This window comes from Belonocnema kinseyi, chromosome 10 (assembly GCF_010883055.1).
Source record: "Belonocnema kinseyi isolate 2016_QV_RU_SX_M_011 chromosome 10, B_treatae_v1, whole genome shotgun sequence".
Classification (NCBI taxonomy): Eukaryota; Metazoa; Arthropoda; class Insecta; order Hymenoptera; family Cynipidae; genus Belonocnema; species Belonocnema kinseyi.
The window spans coordinates 28,021,118-28,027,005 of NC_046666.1; positions in this window are offsets into that span (position 1 = coordinate 28,021,118).

Here is a 5,888-nt window from a genome sequence, read left to right on the forward strand (position 1 = left end):
ATTTCAAAATTTTCAATTCAAGATCGCGATTTCAAAATTTGGAAAAAGCGACAAATGAGCTTGAAAATCTCTAAATAGGGGTTTTTGGAATCCCTGATTACGAATCTGAAGTCAAAATTTCGAAATAAATTTCATGAATGCCTACATTATGGAAATCAAAGTATTCAAAATATCATCTTTGATCTCGAAGATTTACGTATCAATGTAAAGTTAATTTTATCGACTAATTTTAAGTTTAATGTAGTAGCTTCAAATTCGTAATCAGCGTCTTCAAAAACCCTGGGTATAGATTTTCAAGCTCGTATATCTCTTTTTTCATAATTTTGGAACCGCCATTTTCAATCCGCCATCTTGAATTTTAATATTTCAAAATTGGGACTTAGGTTCGTATTTGTAATCAGGGATCCCAAAAACCCATGAGTATGGATTTTTAGTTTATTATATTGAATAGATTCCTCAAAAATGAACTCTTTAAAAAAAATGTATTTTTTAAGTTTATTTATTTATATAACAATTATTATTAACAAGTATGTCAAAAAAGCTATATTCTTATATTCTATTACCAAAAAATTATATAATGGACAAAAAACCCGATCTAAATACGTTAAAAATTAATTAAATTGAAAAAATCTGATGTTAAGTTGGTGGGATCCCACGTTCCTAACCTGCAACTAAGGGTTAAGGGCAGTTATTGAGAGTCGGGATGGCAGCACGCGTTATTGAACCTATTTACGCATCAAGATTACAAACCGACATACAAACGGGTGGACAGACCGAAGACAGACCGATAGACAAACAGACAGACATATACATACACATTGTAGCTAGGTGTTTGATAATTCAAAATTTATTCTTTTATCACATATTTCCAAGCTACTGGAATCCATGCATATTCTTCCTTTTACAATGTTCGTTCGGGCGCATTGTGGCTCGTTGGATTAAATAGATGAAAGTATTACAATTGTATTTTTAATTAATAATTATTACAAATTAATCTAAATAAAATCAAGCCATAGGCGCTCAACAATTCTTTCCTCTCAGAAACTGAAAAATAGTAATAACTTCAAAATATTTAAATATGACATGTGAGATTGAGGAAATTCTTAATTAGCTAGACTGGACTTGTTTCCCTAAAGGTCCTAGGTATCAAATAATTAATATTAAGCAAGGAATTTCGGAGGTTGGCATGTGAGATTTAGTAAATTCTTAATTCGCTACACTGGACTCGTTTCCCTAGAGGTCCTAGGCAACCAATAATTAATATTAAATAAGGAATTTCCGAGGTAGGCATGTGAGATTGAGTAAATTCGGAATTCACTACACTCTAATCGTTTCCCTAAAGTTCCTAGGCATCAAATAATTAATATTGAACAAGGAATTTCCAAGGTTGGCATGTGAGATTGAGTAAATTCTTAATTCGCTACACTGGATTCGTTTCCCTAGGATGCCCTAGACATTAGAGGCAAGCGCAGCTTTGTGGAAGATATGAGCATTAAACACCTTTTGGAAAAATGTGGAGGCATAGTCAAGTTTTTAGAAACACCAGCCTACAAAATATCACCAGCAGTGGCGGTCGCAGCATTTATTGCCAAGTAATGTTTGACCCTTTCTTGTTTATCGTATTTTGAATTTATTTTCAGCAGATTATAGATATCACATATGTCAAATAAATATTTTCATCAGATAAATTTTATCTTTCGTCAGAAAATTGTGCTGAAAGGTTTTTATCCAATTTAAAGATAACATTTATTCCTGTGGTTTACTGTGTATGTATTCTGTATGTGTAGTTGTAGATTTTTTTAAAAATCATTTAAATGAAGCGAGACGATTTAAAAAATAAATCCCGCGCGTATTTTCAAAATTTATGGGGAAAATTTTTTTCGGTGAACCTAGACTGTTGGGATTACTGCGGATTGTTCTTGATGCCCCCTTCAACTTATCTACCTGGGAGTGGAATTGAAGATTATTGTATTTTGAAAAGGTCTATTGTCGATCCCCGGCAACGCAAGTGGGACCTCTATAGCTCAGGCGCGAATCTTGACAGATAACGTTCTCGATGCTAGGAGCTTAATTGGAATTTTAATAAAGTCCTAGTAGCCGGCTTGGTTATTGGCACTATTCGCAGAGGAAGTCCGGGATAATAGCTCAACATCTCACGGACGAAATAGAAGGTTTCAAATTGTCAGATTCGGAAGAAGACATTTTGTTTTTGGACACAGCGTTTTGTTTAAACACCTGACATCACATCCCTGGTTATGTTTTCCGCTTCTGACAATCTCCATAACAACGCCAATCAGAGGATGAAGTATGGACGAATCAGGGTTCCTCGTCGCGAAGGAAGAAAACAACGTCGAATGACAAGCTACTTTTTCGTCAGCAGCTTGCGGAGTACGACCTTTACTTTATATCTCTAGCGTGGATTTAGTTTTTTTGTATTGTATAAAAACAGTAATAAGTTTGTTATGTGAATAATTAGTGAGATCACTCAATAATAAGAGGTCACATTCAACTGCTTTAGCCCAGTTAGCTCTCTTGTCATTTAAATTTTGTCGAGTTTTTGGCACATGAAAATTTAAGATTAGATCCTTGAATGAATTATTTAGTGTTTGACGTTTTCTGTTTAATAATGTGTTTGGTATGTTCAATTTTTTTTATTGTAACCCGGAAACATTTTTGACCCTCTCCCAGTGAATTCTGTGATTGTATATTTTGTGGGATTTACGTGCTAGATTATAAGATTATACACCTGAATTGTTTATGACCCTTTCCCTATGAATTTTGTTGTTACAATATTTTTCGAATAGAATGTGTTAGACTGTTATATTTTATCCCAAAATTTTTTACTCTTACCCTGCGAGATTTGTCTTTTGTTTCCGATTGTTTAAAACTTTGCTAGAAAATTACTTCCGCCTCCTCCCAATATTTTTTTAGATTCTCACCAATATTAATTTTAATTTTAGTGCCTACAAGATAATTATGTATTGAATATTGTCCCCCCATTTTTATCCTTCTTTTCTTTTTGTGAGTCTGCATTTCTATAGTCTTGGAAAACCTGTAGTCCTAAGTGAATGTAGGCATTCGTATTCAATTGTCTTATGCCCCCTAACATTCTTTGTTAATCTAAGATTAAGTAAATTTCTTAGCATTAATCTCGTGCATTATTCAATTTACAGTTGAATTTTTGTAATCCAATTATTTCCAACCACCGCCTCTACAATTATCCAGTTGAGGGATCGAGTTCAGTCCAGGCACATTTTCGGTTCTCTGAATATGATTTCACTGTTGTATTTTATTTAATTTTGTTATTGATCTAAGTAGATCTGGCACCCGGTAGTTAATAAGTTTATTTTGATTTTCTTATAGTTATAATTTGTAGTTGGGGACTGAAGGTTATGACGACAGTAAGAAAAGCGTCGTTATAGACTCTAGATGGAGACTATATTTCAAAGAATAAAATATTTTCTTTGTGAAAATTATCGTTTTTTCAGTGGTAGCCCATAGACTTTTCAGCCCATGTAGTGAATGATTTTTTGTTGAGATGATTTAAATAGAGTGAGATGATTTAAAAAATGAATATCACGAGAATTTGATCTTTCGTCAGATGTACGTGCTGTAGCGTTTTTATTCAATTTAAAGATAAAATTTATTCCGGGGGTTTACTGTGTTATCAGAGATGCAAGGTAGTCTCAAGTGTAGCAGTGACTCAGTTTGACAGATCTTAAAGATATAGTCCAATTTTCCGACACTATATGTAATCTCCAGGATATAAATGAATAAGACGAAACGATGTTATCCACATTGGAAGAAGGAAGCTAGGATTTATTGTTATGGAGATACAAAATCGAAAGATCTAGTCTCTGTCCCTAAACCCCCATCGATACAATGCATTATTAAGTTATTTACGCACGAGTAATCTGAGATTTACACTACAGGGTTTGAGGGGACATCTTAACGCATAGAGTCAACAAGTGACCAAATTTCTTGTAACTTGGCCGTAGAAAGCCAATATGTTCACTCTCTCAATCTAAATTAGTAACGATTTGACTAATTGATTAAGTAGCCTTATATTTGAATACCGAATTAGTAATTTTATCAATTTATACTAAATGAAATAGAAAGCCACCCATTACCAAAGTGAATTAGTTAAAAGAACTTACATCCTTCGGCGCGGGCGACCGCGCTTCAGTCACGTCTTTCCGTCTTTACTCATGGCTTTCTATTTTAAAATGCCGCGACTATTGGCCAGGAGACCGTTGATGGATGTGGTGACTCTTTCGTCGTCTTTGCTTAGCCTCGGTGTCGACCCATTACATTTTGGGTATTCGGCCTTTACTTACTTAAAACACCGTACGTTGGCTCGGACAACCCAAATTACAGGTAGTGGTTATAGTATTACAATAAAATTATTACTTAGTTTACCCTCTTAGCCTAGATTCGGATCCTGACTAGACGGATTGTTTCGGGAAAACAAATGGAAAAAATTAGGGGGAACAGTCAAACGAAAAAGACTTCACGCCGAGAGCCCAGAAGGAACTTCCTCGTCAGACTCTACATTATCGAGTTGAACCAAGAAGTGCCATCCGCCATCTTGTACCTCTAGTTTCCGATCTCAGCACGAGAATGCGGGCCTAAACTTCTCATCAAGGGAGAGTTCTTCACTCGGTTGAGAATTCACATTTTTCTCTATCCATCTTGTCGCCGAGGTCTGACGTAACCACTACAACTGCCACTCCATGGTATGGCCACCTAGAACCAGTCCAGTAACTATACCACTAAAGTTACCGGTGTGACGTCGTGCGACTTTCCGGAAGTTATTTCGCGCCATTTTTAGGCGGTAAAGAATTTACATGCAAAATTCCTTCTAAAGGAAGGATTGTTGGTTAAAATATGAAGTCAAGGATAATCAAAACATATAAGTTTGATCAATTATTAAACAGGAATTAATGAAATCAAATATTAATTTGATCCCATTAATTTAATATTGAACACAGAAGGAGAACTTCGTTAATTGTCCAATGCATTTGTGAATGATTGTTAACCCATTTCCGCCGACTGTAACATATATGTAACAGTTGCGGAAGGACCTTCGTTAAGCACAAACACGGACCTGCGCAAACGTGATGCGCTGCGCGGCCTCATACCTCGATCAAGATACCCTGTCCCACCATTCTTTTGAGGTCCATGCCATTCTTGACCTTTTGATGTGGTTTCCCGTCGTTCTGAAAGTCAGCTTGATTCCTATGAGTCGAAAAATGGATTCCTCAAACTTGTGAGTACCAATAACGTTATTATTTTTATTTTCACTGTAAGTATTGGCATTGTATTTTGTTGGTAGAATATGTTGAAGTTGTTTTAGTTAGTTTTTAAAAATTTTTAAACATTTTCAAGCATGGCTATAGACTACCAAAATTGACTGTTACATATATGTTACAGCCGTCACTCAGAGTAGATAAACTTGAACTAATAAAAATTGGCTATTTTAGTGAAGGTGTTATTCTGCGAGACATGACTGTTCAGGAGGCTGTCGACATCCTTGAAGGAAGTTGTGACGAGAAAATCGGGGACCTGACTGATGACAAAGATCCGATTGACATCTTCATTGTTCCTCCAGAGACTGCTGAGCTGACAGACGAAGATTTAGGAGAGGAAGATTTTGGAGGTAATATTGACAACCTAAGTCGAAATCAGCTTCTTGCAACTGCTGAGATCCGCAATAAAAAATTTCGCGTTACTGAGCTCCAAGAAACATTTACAAAAACCAAAAAAAGGAAATGGATTGATGGGGATTTGTAGGGGAAAGTGGGGAGTCTTGAAGCATGGGGAGTCGCGAAGCACGACTATAGATGGCACTGAGCAGTGCTTTTGATAGCTCTCATATACTCTCACCA